The following is a 15758-nucleotide window of genomic DNA, read 5'->3' as shown; positions in this document are numbered from 1 at the left end:
CTATCAGGCAGAAGAGTAATATTATCTCCTAAGACTGTGCACTTGCATGTTTTTTCAACGGCCCAGTTCATAGACGATTGATCAATTTTATGAGTTGATGTTAATATAAACTTTTTTATTTCTACTGCAAAATATACTTGTCTGAGAGAGTTTCTTGTAAAAATTATTTTATGAAAAGAAACAGAATGAATGGGAATTCTGAAAAAGAAAATTTCAGGCGAGAGTAGTCCTTTTGAAAGTAAGAATCCAAACTGTGTTAACTGTTTTGCTGAGAGAATACTTCTAATATCAAAATGTATATTGCCTTTAAATCTTAAGCCAATGTCAGTTTTGGATTAATGGACATCAGAAGTGGAGCACTTTCCCAGCTTCTTTGAGAATATTTACTGTTTGCAAATAATTCCCGTTCAGATGTGCTATATCCATCTGTTATTATAATGCAGTTAAAATTCAGTCGTGCTCCAGGTCCAAGCAATAGAGACTAAGATGAATACACTTCTTTCCACTCTCCCTTGAGCAAAAATTGATAGTCTTAGAGCCTCAAAGAAAATGCTCTTATTTGGGTTTGTGTGGCATCTTCGTATAACTTCTTTAGAACTCTGCTGTTGTTAAATAGCATCAAAAATCTACATGTAAAATACGTACATTTTGGGTACAAACACACACGCACACACGCACCTAAAACTTAAGTAGAGAAGTATTCATTGGGACCTCCCATGAAATGTGATATATTGTCTTCAGCAAATCTGGGAAATCCTGTCAAAGAAAATGAAATGCCAGCCAGCCGTGGATTCCCTTCGTGGTGAGCTTATTCTGGAACCTTCAGTGTTCCCTGAAGGGTGTTCCCTGAAGGGTGTTCCTGCTCACAGACCTGAGCCACACATTATGCAAATTGTGTTCTCTTGCACAAGATGAACATTCCACATATTGGGAACAAGAGCTAGCTAGAATTCCCTATCTCACCTTCAGGAAAAATTCGATTTCAATCAATCATTTTCCAGGGGTGCCTTATTTCAGATTAACGTCAATTTCATTGATTTGACATTTGTTCTGTTATTTTTGTTTCTTCCTTTTCTCCCCGGAGTCATCTCTGAGATGCCCACAGATGATGAGATGCAGTCGCTGCTGTAGCCTCTAGTTCTGTTTCTACTGATGATTTTATCACGGGTTGTGCTCTAGCGTGCGCGTTGCTCTCAGGGAAAATGTAAATGTTTTATCTCTTGGCTTCTGAGGGAGATGTTTTCTGTTGTTTTGGGATGAGGTTGCATGCATGTGCCATTTTTGTAAAGGTAGGGAATTTCACCCTAAGCATGTGTCTTGGCTTAAAATACAGGTGCTGGTTGTGTTCAGCGCAGTCTAGGAGGAGCAGAAAGAATAGAGAGGAAGGCACTCACTGCGGGGCTGGTCCTTAGCCCCTTAAGAATGACCTTCCTGCCCAGGAATGAGATGTGTGGGCAACATCAGCTGCCCCTGGATTTGTCCCGGGAACAACATCAGGTTTATCTTCTGACCCGTCGTTTTCTGCTCTCGCCTTCCAGATTCTCCAGGGCCTTGGCTTCTGGGCCTCCCTCTTGGTGCCTTGATTCTCTGACTTGCAGATTTAGCTCTCTCCTCTTCTCATTTGTTTGTTTGTTTGTTTGTTTTCTTTTCAGCCGCCCCACAGCATATGGAGTTCCCGGGTCAAGGATCAGATTGGACCCCCAGTTGAAACCTACACCTCAGCTGTGGCAGCCCTGGATCCTTAACCCCCTCTGCCAGGCCAGGGATCAAACCGGCATCCCTGAGCCCCCCCAAATGCAGCCGATCCCATTGGGCTGTAGCAGGAGCTCTCTTTTCTCATTTTTGACTTTTTGCTCCGAACCCGGAACCGGGTAAGGGGCACTCTGTTCATCCAGCCCTCCCCTAAGCGGTCCCCTGCCCGGGCCAGGCCTTCAGAATCCTCAGCATCTTGTAGGAAAAGGATTTAGATAAAAATTAAATTTCACTTTCCAGTTTTTACTGATATTCTCTACTCTGTTTATTTCAATATAATGAAATTTGAATTTCAGATATCTCAGTACAAAAGAATATTTTCCCCCCTTCATTCCTTTCTTCCATAATTAGTTCCTGAGAACCTACTAACATAATAACATAGCACAATACAATGTAACAATTACCATAATGTATAACAATAATAGGGTTAGTATTTATATAGTACACTCTGCCTAGCACCAGTCTAAGCACTTTGCAGTCTTAGCTCATTTAATCCTCCCATCCTATTAAGCAAATACTGTTAAAATGACAATACTGATATACAGAGGAGCTTAAGGATCTGTGCAGTCACCCAGGTAGTAAATAGAGAAAATAGGATTTGAGTATTTTCACTCTGACTCATTAGCTTACAGTTTTAACTGTTTCACTGTCCTGCTTTGGTGTGCCAGACATTTTTCATAATATGGTCTGGCACCTATTCTAACACGAAGTTAGAAACACAAGATGATGTAATGAAGGTCTTTAGTGAATTGTTACCTAGCGAAGAAACTTAATTTCAATTATGAGGAAGAATGATTTGAAACAGTCTGTTTCTTTTGGAGATTCTTGAATTAAAAAACCGAAAATTTTAGAAAAGTATATTTATCAGGGAAAAATTTGATATTATATGCTGTTTAATATTCTTAAAACTTACCATGTAACATTTGAGCTTAAGTTTTTAAAGCCTACATGGTTAATCCAACTAAGAAGTTTCGAACTAAGGTTGAATAGCTTCTTTAAAAGGAAAACCCCACTCAAGCTAAGATTTAAAGGAAAAAGTTAATAAAGATCTAGGGCTGGGAAATGAAGGAATCTGTTTTAAGCTTATGCCCACTTTTACTTTCTTTCAATTATAGTAAATATTTAATAAAAAGGTAACTGTTATTTATTTCAGAACTGAGTATTTGCATTTTAATGGATTTTATTTTAATCTCTTGTTATAAAGAAATTAAATTTAATTTTTTGTGATCAAGAACAATGACTAGATGATTGGTACATAAGTAGGCAGAGATAGTAGATAGTGACATAGAAGGAACAAACACATACCACTATTAATTTCTGTCAGTTTTGAGATTTCAGAAAACTATAAAGTAAATATACATACATCCATAAAATACACTTGAATTTTGTTATATTTCCCCAAACATATGCTCATGTATAATTTTATGTAGACTTGTTTTACAAAGCTCATTTCCAGGTAAAATATTTTTTCTTTCTATTTTTAACAACCCTATCAGAGAATTTTTAAAACTATGTAGGTACTTAGGATTGAAAACGTAGAAATACAGATGAAAGATACACAATGTCTGCAAATATATGTGCAATGTAATTATTAATGTAAATGCTGATAATGGGAAACATTATTACTGCGATTAATACACAAGTTTATTAGAGAATTGTCAGGAAGCGTATGTCCACTTTTAAAAGATCAATTTAAACTAGTGTCTGATATGAGGCCACTTTCATGAAGATCTATAGATTTACGATGTAGACAGTAAAATATTCAGATCATTCAGAGTGAGCTCTGCTACATGAAAATCGTGCTGGGGATTTACCTTCAGGTGTATATTCCTTTATTTGTATTTCAGGAAGCAACTCTCATAATCCCTTGCCATCCAAATAAAGATATTTAATTTGTCAGATAATTCCACCTCAAGGGGATGAAGAAAGGTACTTTGCTGGAGATGTAAATAATCACATTTCTGATGCTGAAGGCACTTGTTCCCTGTGGAATCTTTTCCTCAATATGACAACAGTCATTTCTTTTGTGGTCATAATGATTGTAATATGTTACTGGAAGATGCCTCTCAGGAGATTTGATGTCAGATACAAGCAGTTTGCTTGAAGGTAGAACTCGGGGCGGCAAGGTCGCAGAACAGAAACTGACAAGGAAATACTTTTTTTAAAATAGAATTCGTTTAAAAGGATGTTTAGAAAAAAATGCATTTTGACCAACTAAAAACTATTTATAGTGCTGTGAGGCACAGTGAAATTTTGGTGTTTTTGTTTGTTTGTTTGCTTTTGTGTCTTTTTTTTTCTTCCAAACAACCGGTGACTTTGAAAGACTAAGAAAATCCTCCGTAGAATGGTAAAGTTTGAATGTAAATTCTGAACACTGAAAAAAAAAAAACCAAAAACTTGGAATGAAAGAAAAATATCATTCATAATTTGGGCAGAGATAAAGAACAGTTGAAGACCAGATGCGTTTCTGATATAAGAGAAGAAAGGGGAAAGGGGAGAAGGAAGGAAAAAAAGTCTGATGAGACAACAAAGCCCAGCATCTTGGATCTGAGGTCAAGACTTGTGTTATCATGTCCCAGGCTCTCTGGCCCTCCTTCTGCTCATCTGCTCAAAAAAAAAAAAACAGGAAAAAAAAAAGATGTTTCCCAGATACTTTAAGATAATTTAGGGTTTAAAATTCTGGTTTTAATCTGGTTGATTTTTCTCAAGGGAGAGGTAAAAAAAATAAGGTGCATAAATCATGTAAAGATTCATCTTTGCTCTTTTATCCCAGGCTGACGTTTATGAGAATATTCTTTTCCAAATGGGGCTTTGAGTGTTTCTATTACCCAGGCGTGTGAGGAGGAGGAAGCCCTGGTGTTCTCCTGAAATTGGTGTCTCATCTCAGTCTCTCAGCCAAGGGATATGTCCCTTTTCATGCAGATTTTTAAAATGAATCCAGAAAGCCCACTGTAAACGTCAAAGCTCATAAAAATCCCCTGGCAAGATAGGGAAAATGTAGATTTCTGGTATCGACCTCTAGATATTTCAGTGCAGTATATCTGGGGGAGACTCAGGAATCTACAGTTTCATAAGGGTCCAGACCTCCTTCTACCCTCCTCCTGGTGGGTGATTCTCCAGCTGGTAGCCCAGCACAGAAAGCAGTGTTTCAGTGGCTATTGAGGAAGCTGCTGGTAGCTGTGGATCAAAATGGTCAGAGTGGAGCTGGTAGAGAATTACTGGACAGAGCACCCAGGCACAGAAACCAACATGGAGTAAAATAAAATACTTGGTTTTCCTCACTGCATCTACCACTAAGTTGAACTTGACAGAAATCTGAAGCAGTTCTGTCCTCTTCTTCTACGAAAGCAGTGAACTTCTGGGCAGTGAAACCCCCGTACACTGACTTCCATTCACCCAACACTTGATGCACATTGAGTGTGTGTGTGTGTGTAAGGGGGGGGAGTGAAATATTCTTAGATGAAGGAAAAGAAAAGCTAAATGCTATGTATTGTGCAATTTTCAAGGACGTCAAATCTTACCCACTCTGAGTTTTCTGATGTTACGGTAATATCTTCCAGAAATATTTTCGTGAACATCTTCCACAAGGGTGGCTCCTCTGTGCCTCCTCTGTGCCAGCAGGCATCTCTTACTTACGTGTCTTTATTTGTGTTGCTATCTCTCCTCAACTTTCCGAGAACACTAGACAGGAAATTCTCAGAGCTCCCTGCCTCCTTCTGCCATCAAGGGTACTTCTTTCTGCCCACATCTGTCCACAGCTAGCAGAACAAGCGGGGACAATGTCATTTTTCAAACTCTTGACATTTGCTCCTCTATTCCTTGCTCGAGTTTGGGCATAGAGGTGCAGCTGCTCTGTTAGTTCACAAGGTGGTATCTAATTCCCTTCAAACTCTTTCTATTCTTGCCCGGAAGTTGCTCATCCAAAGGCGTACGCAGTCACTCACCCGTATTTCTACACCCGTGGAATACGATGTGAGTTCTTTGCTCATCCCTGACACTCATTCTGTCTCTGAATAACATCTCTGGACATCCGTCTTCAGGAAACTATATGTCTATAAACTATCACTATTTATCTCATTGCTGGTAGGGTGCCCTGGCCAAGGCTCCCAGTGTCTTCTTTTTTTCTTTAGGTACCAGCCAATGCCTGAGATTAATCCAGTAGTCTGAGCTACAGTTATTGTCACGGGTCATCAGTACCCACTGCAGGTGAGCCAAGGGCCTCAGTAGCATCTGATGGCTGCGTATCCTGGGGACCAGCCATTCGTTCTCTGATATGACCCCCTAGGAGAAGGGAAGCAGAGCTATCACTGAGCTGGTTACATGGAGGTACCCCTTTCAGAATGGACGTTCTTCTGTCTTTCATCCTCCCTTCTTCATCCCTCTGAGTGGGTCGGTTTGTTTGTCTCAAGAGGAGTATTGGATTTGAGATGATTGTTAATGTCTGTGCTATTCTAACACTCTATGACTCTCTCTGCGTGTACAAACAATATCTAACACCTTTTGAGAATGTGTATATGTGTAACATATACGTGTGCATATATGTATATATCGTTTGCATATAATTTGTGTTTTTCAGTGGAATTACACGTTGCGCTTAAAGTACACATACATTTATTCACATGGATATACTTCTGATCAGAATGTTTCCGTTTCTTTTTACGAAGTGTTAAATAATGGTTTTTAAATTTACATCTATTCTACAGATTTACTTGCTATAATTAAGATATATTTCTTTTTTATTAAGTTTTCTTTTGGTCTCTTCCTCATTATGACTCAGTTGGTTATATCATCTAGGCCAAAATGGCTATTATCCTTTCTTAGTATGTTGGATAAGATAAATTCTAGTAATAAGGATGCACGTATGGTAGTTGGGTTGATTTTCCTCCAGTATTGGTATAATTCTCATGACCCTGAATACTGACGCGTAGAATACGACTGATTATGACAAAGGCAAGAATGCCATTATTCTACTTGAAAAAGACAATTTAGAAACAAATACAAACGGCAGACTACGTATAACTAATTTTAAGCAGTCTTTGGACAAAAGGAAAATATGAAACAGCCTGTTTTTCTGTTGTTAGGTTGATGGTAGGCTATAAAAATAAATTCATGTACTTGTTCATTCAACCAATATTATTGTGCACCTTTCATTTACAGCTCTTGTGCTCTATGTGCTGGACTTAAGATGCAGAAAATGACAGATTTAAAAATAAATAAACAAAAGTCTCTGAAGTCCACTAGATACAAGGAAATCATTTGGAGGGCATTTGGCTAGATGAATTCTAAGAATCTTTTCTCCTGCCTTTTCTCAGAATTTGACTCCATGATTCTGTCTGTACATTTCCTATCATTTCTTCAATAGTTATGGATATGTAGGAAGTCTTCAGTCTTTAATTCTTGATTGCTTATTGTTAAGGCGGAATCAGTTTCGCCAGCAAATTTTATTAATCTATTCCTTGAGTGTCTTCTGTGTTCACGATATTTATTATGCATGCCATTTATCTTTTTTCTCCATGAAAAACATTAAGCATCAGCAAAGAAGATGTGAGTCTGTTTATCTCTCAAGTTAGAATTGCAGAAAAGCACTTATGTACACATTTCCTTTCCTGAAAGGGCATGATAAACCCACAGAGGCAGAACTCAGAGATGCAGTATCTGATTCTAACATGGTCATATTTGCATTCATGAGGTGAGGGGTAATGCTGTCTTCACCTTAAAACAGAATCTCGGGGCAAAAAGGTAAGCCCTGATTTCTAGTAAATGTTGCGGCCATTCAAACTCCAACAATTGAAAGCAAGAACATGAAAAATAATTAGAGAAAGTATTTTCTTTGCAATTTTATTCTACTTTTCTCTTGGGTGAAAACTATAAAATACTATAGATAGTGATAAAATGCAGGTTAGATCTAAATGGTTCAATCTTTAAAAATCTATGTTTGTAGAGGATGGATGGTAGGTGGTAGATGGTGAAAGAAATTTTTATGAGTAAGGACGTTCAAAGATTACCTGAAAAGTTGAGTCCTAAATCAATAGATAATGGTGGTGAATAAACAGCCTCTTTGCTTTCATCCGACGCACCGTGAAAAAAAATTGGAAGAAAATCAATTATTTATATAAAGCATTTTTAAATTATATTTAATTTATATTACCATATGATGAATGACAAATCAGCTCTAACAATAAACCAGCAATTAATAGCTACTAAAATTGGGGGCAAGGTTGTGTTTCTTTAAAAATTGTTTGTCTGTGTGAGAGGCCTTCTGATTGAACTTGCGACACACCGTCTACCCAAGTGGAGTTGATGGATTTTGCTTCTGAGAATATATTTTACTTTTAGAGAATTCTTCTTCCTATTTCTGGGAATGGAGTTGTATGTGAGCTCTGAGAAACACTGAACCGTGAGTTCATGGCGGGCTCTGAACAGAAACTGGATGTTTCCTCTCAGTTTCCTCAGTGCAGCCCATTTCTTAGTAATTTACATTCCATTTCTTACCACTTGGGAATTGACAAGAAAAGTAATGTATGAAATCATTCATAAAGGAGTTCCCGTTGTGGCGCAGCGGAAACGAATCTGACTAGGAACCATGAGGTTGCAGGTTCGATCCCTGGCCTCACTCAGTGGGTTAAGGATCCAGCCTTACCATGAGCTGTGGTGTGGTAGCAGACACAGTTTGGATCCCGCGTTGCTGTGGCTGTGGTGTAGGCTGGCGTCTACAGCTCGGATTCTACTGCTAGGCTGGGAACCTCTATATGCCATGGGTGTGGCCCTAAAAAGCAAAATACATAAATAAATAAAATAATTCATAAAAATATGACACTTTTGTTCAGAGAAACAATTATAAGAACCATTATTTTTTTAAAAAAATGGCTGTTTTTCTTCCCCTTATTAACTAGAATGGTCAAAATTCTTCCTTTTAGGGTAATTTTCCTTGTTTCCTCTTCTTTATGCTGTTTGTTTCCACTGATTTTAGAGCTACAGTACAACTGAAAGAATAATGACCATTTCTTTGACTTAAAGTATTGACCGCATTTTCTTTCTAATTTTACTTGTCAATCAATATTGATCCAACGCATGCTAGAACCCAGAGAAACAATGTTGAAAAAAAAACAGACATGAGCCCTGGCCCCATGGAACTCAGAGCTTTTATATATGTAAGCTCCATGTGCAGTTTATTTTAACTTTGAATTATTTCTCCACGTGATGGAAGGGTGTGTTGTGCTCTGAGCTACTTAGGGTTTCACTGAATGTTGGCTATTTGTCTTAAGGAAGGCGATGTATTCAGTTTGGAATGCAAGTTCATGAAAAGGTACAAAATGTACTTCTCAGTAAGGACATAGTCGATCTCTTGAGGGTTTTATTTTGAGTTAGATATTGGTTTAAAGAGCTGACAGCTATACAAAATGAAGAGAGATGAGTCATTTGTTAATAGGCACATCCCAGCCCATGCGAAGGCTTCATAATTGCTTGTGATTTGCTGCCCTGGTAGAGGAACAGCCTGAATGGGACCAAGGTATCTTTGAGTGGCTTTGGAAATTGCTGCATCTCTGACAAGGTGGAGATATTTTATTGGGTTATTATTCCTGGGTCCAAGCCACTATTTAGTGGAAATAATGATATGGACAAACAGGAAATGTTATTCTACTTCACTCTTACGCTGATACAGATGGTCCCCAAAGTTCCTAGTCTGGCAAACCCTGAGTACTGGTGTGTGTCACGAGAGGAGAAGCTTTTATTGAAATTCGCTGTGAATGCGCTTCGCAAGGGCTTCCTGACAAAGGGTTAATCTTCAGCAACTCCCCCGGTACGTTAACTTCTCCAGTTAACTCATTGGTCTCCCCACTTTGAACCCTCGACAACAACGTTGTTTCCACCACCTAAACCTTAGAATGAATGCGTAAGAGGTCCTTGTCATGGCAAAGTATTTCCTATAGTGAGTGAAATTCTGTTAAGGGTTCAAGTGTGTTGGTTTCCTGGGCTGTGCTTGAGAAATGGCTTTGAAAGAAGCAGTATTTTCTTGCTTGCAGATAGTAAAGAGTAAAATTATGGCATTAAGATACATTACTGTGAGAGTTGCGTATTTATTGTGGTGTGAGAACAACTGTTTTTATTGGAAGAGAAGCTAAATGGTCACCAGGCAAAGATGCAGATTCGTTTGCAAGGACCTCCTTTGTGACCTCTACCTTTTACTCACAGGATTTTTGCTTTGTGTTAAATGGTAAAATGATGGTAAAAATTGTATGACTTCGGAAGAAATAATGGATGCATTATTAATTATTCATATACTGTCATTTAATCTTTTGTTTTCTATCCTATAACCATGAATTAATGTTATCAATAGAAGCAGTGGAAGGTTTTGTGTGAAGAACTTGCAATCTAAATAATTCTACCCGCCATTTAATGATAGCCAGTGTACCTAACTCCTACACGGGTTTTTATTCCAATTTTAATTAGAATTCTGTATTTCTAACAATATTAATAACAGAAAAATCAACTTTTAAACTGTTCAAAAGTTCTATAGACAACTTTTTATCTAGAGACAAGGAAAGAGGCACTCCCTTAATGTTTATGGAGAATAAACTCTAATGTGAAATATATTAAAACAAGAGAGGCAATTATTAAGAAATTGTTCCGCAGGTGCCATAAATGGGTTAACTATTTTTCTAAGGCAGTTTGAGTCCTTAAAAGACTGTTTTATAGACTTAGCAAAGCCAAATGTGTACCCAGGAGAAATAGCAGTGAGCCTTTATTTAATTTAAAATTTCATTACATGAGAGGGTTTGCACATTGAAATGGGTAGACAGAAGAATTGCCCTGGGCAATTGCTCCCCTGAGTTTATCTTTAAAAAAATCAAATAACCTTGTAGCAATTTGAATACAGACAAAGTTTTATTAATTTTAATGCATCATTTATGCAATAACAATAACCAAAAAAAAAAAGAGGAAAAGAAATCATGTCAGTAATATGTGATTGCTTAAAAGCACAGGGTGTTCAGCCATGCTTTGGTTCTCTGAGCCATGAAAGCCAGTCCAGATTTTATTATTTTATTCTTGATGGTGGGTCTTTGGGACCAATTAGAAATTCCTCAGACTCATTAAGCCATTAACTACCAAGACCACAATATCATGTTATTTAAAACTTTAATGAATAATAACTTCATTAGACATTATGTTTCTGATATGACCAGGGGAAAATACAGAATGTGGTACCTTGTAGCACTTACTGTCAACTATCTAATATCCCAATCATTTGTTTAACAAGAAGAAACTTGCCCCAGGGTGTGCTGAAATACTGAGTAGCTGGCAGATTGCTGTGTACTAATTGATCCAAGAGTTGCATGTTCAAATTACCTTAATCATTCTGTTCAATTCTTCATTGTGTATTCTATTGATGTCAGGGTTCTACATAGAAGCATTTTATGCTTTAAAATATTTTTTTTTTACCCTGAAAAAAAGTAGTAGAATTACATGATCGGTTACTTGAGGTGATTTTATATTTGAGGTGGTGATGGTGAGAGCAGCAAGATAAAGCTGTAGAAACATAATTCCCAAGGAAGAGACTTTGGAGCCCCAGAGTTTTCATGTATTAATGAACCAATCTTGTTAATTCCACTTCACAGTGAGTTTTTCAAGGATAACTCAATAACCTGAAGGGTTCACTCCATGATACCTGAGGGTGTTACCATAGGGAAAAAGTAGAATTATTGCAGCGGGGGCACTGTGGTGTGTGGTGTGTGTGTATTTGCATATGGTTATATTGTCTATAACCATAAACTCCTAAGACATACTCTTTTTCCACACCATGGAAAGGGCACACACATAGAAATTAGTATTCTGATATGTAAATGTAGGTGCTTTCTCTTAGTTATCATGTAGGCATTTTTCTGAATACTCATTGTGAAGTACTATCAACATAAAGTCCACCTTTAGGGAGCGTGTACAGGATTTATAATGCACAACTCCAGTTACTTTTAATTCTTCATGGGCAAATGCGTTATATAATTCATTTCTCAGGTGGACAACAGAGGGGGAATGGTAGGTGGACATGTGTAAAAAGAGGAGAAAATTCCCAGCTCAGAAGACTGAATGAAGGCTGGCAATGCCCACCAGCAGTAATTGAAGCCTTCAGGCTCTCAGAGTAACCTTGAGACTTCTGAATGACTTTTTGAAATGCTTTCCAAGAAATAGATGGAACACTCAATCATGTGTTCTTTCACCTTCAGATATTGGGACTGTGTTCTGGCAGAATGATGGTAACTAATTACACAAGGTCAGCAAACATCGCCATGCCTGTGGTAGACACATTGCAAACAAGTCAGACTTCCCCAGCTGTGCAGTTGGCCCGGTGGGCACAGTGCCAGCCATGGCATTCTCCTTCTGACACAGAGAGATTCCAGTGAGCTTCCAGTGTGGAGACCCTGGCTTGGCTTATCTTGTCCCAGGATCTCTCTTCCAAATTTTAAAAAGACTGAAATTATGATATCTGCAAAGGGCATTTCTATATACATACTTGTTGTATATAGAACTCAAGCAGAGATCACAGTTAAATCCATGATTCTTCAGAATAATGCTCACACAATATCAATACTTATAAGAGATCTGCAGGAATGGTTTTCTAAGTCTACTGAGTTTTAAAGAGAATGCAACACCTTTCTCAGGTAGTTTTCCAATTATTAAAGCAACAAGCTCAGAGGAAAGAAAATCTGGAGCTTTATTAAAAAAACCTTTTTCTTTTCCTTTTTTTTTTTTTTTTTTAAGATTTACAGCTCAGTTCACTTCATTGGTAGACCTCAGGGTTTCTTTATCTCATGTCTACAATTGTTATTACTGTCTTTCTCTTAATGTCAAATTGCTTTCATTCTGTCACTGAAATGACCTAGAAACAATCCTGTGAAAGTATATCCTGTAAAATGCCATTTCCTTGTCATCATGCTATGTCTTAAAACGAGATAAAATGTCAATCTAGTATAAGTAAGTGCATAATAAAAATAAACAGTTTATGCCTTATTCTAAGGGGAACTTGTTCCTGCTTCATAAATGTGTTTACTTGAACACTGAATTTATTCATTCTGAAGGTTGTATGGTTTCTAAACACAGAGTATAGCTTCAGTTTGATTGGTATTTAGTAAAACTTTTTTTTTTTTTTTGTCTTTTGTTGTTGTTGCTATTTCTTCGGCCGCTCCCGCGGCATATGGAGGTTCCCAGGCTAGGGGCTGAATCGGAGCTGTAGCCACCGGCCTAAGCCAGAGCCACAGCAACGCGGGATCCGAGCCTCGTCTGCAACCTACACCACAGCTCACGGCAACGCCAGATCCTTAACCCACTGAGCAAGGGCAGGGACCGAACCCGCAACCTATGGTTCCTAGTCAGATTCGTTAACCACTGCGCCATGACGGGAACTCCCTAGTAAAACTTTTATTTGAACTTGCAGTAACATGTACCTTAAGGGCTCTTTTAACGCCTTTTTGGAAAGGACAGACTGGAAAGGTACATGTATTTTTATCACATTGATAAGTTTTAAAATATAATTTATTTAATTACGATGCATTTCTGGGTCTCCAAACAGTGATCTTCAGTTAAAAAGTTAATCATATTTCTACTCATATTTGTATGAGAGAAATAACAACACTGCAAGGAGAGCACTAGCATTCAAGGTGCTGATACGTTATATATATTAGGAGAAAAATATTTCATCCATATTTAGCTGTGAGGTTGGTTTCAGTCTGTTTTCCATTTAACATGTATAGTTCTGTGATAATGAAGAAGTATATAATTATTGGAGCTCCCCATTATGGAATTATACACTGACCTACCAGGTTAAGGACCCCACATAGTGTCCTTGAGGAGGCAGGTTCCATCCCTGGCCTAGCTCAGTAAGTTAAAGATCCAGCGTTACCACAAGCTGCAGTGTAGGTCGCAGATGCAGCTCCATCTGACTTTGCTGTGGCTGTGGCATTGCTGTGGCTGTGGCATAAGCCTCAGCTGTAGCTCCAATTTCACTGTTAGCTTGGGAACTTCCATTTGCCTCAGGTACACACACCCCCACCAAAAAAAAAAAAAAAAGTATGTAATTATTTTATCCTATTTAATGTATGTGTAACAATCGGGGATTTCTGGATATCCAGATTGCCGAGGTGAATGAAAAGCTAATGTTTTCTTTGTCAAAAATGCTGAAAAAATTAAAGGGAAGGACATATAGCAGCTCTACTCCCTTCAAGTTTGAAGAGTTTGTATTGCCCCCAATCGTAACATTTCAGTCTATTTCCATTTTCCTTCCTCCTAAGACCCTTGATGAGATTGCTTGTTGTGCAGTTAGTCTTTGTGCAAATTTCTACTTCTATATTCTTCACTAGTGATTGTCCATATCCTGATAAGTTTTTTGTTTTTTGTTTTTTGTTTTGTCCTTTTGCCATTTCTTGGGCCACTCCTACGGCATATGGAGGTTCCCAGGCTAGGGGTCTAATTGGAGCTGTAGCCGCTGGCCTACACCAGAGCCACAGCAATGCGGGATCCGAGCCACATCTGCAACCTACACCATAGCTCAAGGCAACACCGGATCCTTGACCCACTGAGCAAGGGCAGGGATCAAATCCGCAACCTCATGGTTCCTAGTCAGATTCATTAACCACTGAGCCACAACGGGAACTCCAGATCCTGATAAGTTTTTTAAACAATCATAATATTCACAGGAGAAATAAAGACACTACTTCTGATTATGTTTAAATTGTTCTTCTTGGACCATGTAATTTATTTTTAATGTCCTTTCTAAAAAATATTTTGCTTTTGTCTTGGGTATCAGGTTTGCACTATTAATGAATTGTGTACACTTGGCAAATAAATTAGACACAACTCCTGTTAGATCAAGCTGCTGTCCACAGGATTTCAAGAGAGCAGCCCAGAGCACTATAGGGAAATGCTGGAAGGACACACCTGGTTGCAAGCTGACCAGCTTGTTTGCAGGTTGACCAGACATTCCCGCTCTCTGAGCTCTTTTATAATTATACACTGACCTCTGCCACCAGCATCGCCCCCATGCGAGACCATCAGGACTCTTTGCCCTGGAATTCAAAGCTTTCTGCCACCCTAAACTTGGAAGCCTTCCTGATGCATGGCCCCTGCACCCACCACCTACCCAAACAAGGAGAAATCTTTTTCTTCTTTAAACACCCATTTATGTTACTTGTACCTCACTAACGGCTCTGATGCCATTTTTCTTTGCTTTGAGACAGTTGTTTCTAAGCCTCCAATTTTGTCCAGTTACCTTTAAAAAGTCACTTTCTTTTTCATCCTTGATTTCTCTTCTGTCTCTCTCAGCATGCCTGCACCATCGTTTCACTCTTTCCCTGCCTCTGTATCATGACCTTCACCACTCCCTCCAAATCTTGATTTGTTTCTTCCCCTGGATATTTTCAAGTTAATCGTTCACCTTTACATGTATCTTTGTAAATGGCCATTTTAGGGTCTGTTCTTTTCCATGCCAGCAGCAGCTTCCCCTATCCAGCTGTTCCAGTCAGAGGAATTGTTCCCCAAGTTTTCCTATCAGATTAGAGCTGTTTTATTTGTTGTTTTATAAGTCACATGCACATAAAGACTTATTAAGCAAAACACTTAAGATCTTCTATTAGTAATACTTTCAACATGCAACAGTTTATGAAAGCCGTTATGATGATTATTGAAAAACTCAACATATCTAAATTTCCATTGACTTTAAATTTTTTTGGCCACCCCTGGGGCATACAGAAGTTCCTGGGCCAGGGATTGAACTTGCACCATAGCAGTGATCCTAGCCAAAGCAACGACAATACCAGATCCTTAACCCACTTCACCACCAGGGAGAACCCGACTAAATTTTTAAAGAAATTTTGGTTTTACCAAGATTGTATTAGCGACAAGTTCGATAGCAATTGTTCTTATCCCAGACATTTAAAAATATCACTAAACCCTAAAATATCATATTTATTACTGCACAAGGAATTTCTTTGTAAATTTCCCCTATCTTCTGCTTTGCT

General features: G+C 38.3%; 1 protein-coding gene across 1 annotated transcript in view; it reads left to right on the top strand.

Annotated features, from left to right (window-relative positions):
- Positions 1-15758, top strand: part of FGF14 (fibroblast growth factor 14) — a 174001-nt gene that overhangs the window by 49989 nt on the left and 108254 nt on the right. The gene's annotated exons all lie outside the window — the stretch shown is intronic.

Source organism: Phacochoerus africanus, chromosome 13 (genome assembly GCF_016906955.1).
Source record: "Phacochoerus africanus isolate WHEZ1 chromosome 13, ROS_Pafr_v1, whole genome shotgun sequence".
Lineage (NCBI taxonomy): Eukaryota > Metazoa > Chordata > Mammalia > Artiodactyla > Suidae > Phacochoerus > Phacochoerus africanus.
Note: the sequence above shows the minus strand (reverse complement) of the source record. Positions and strands in the feature narration are given on the sequence as shown.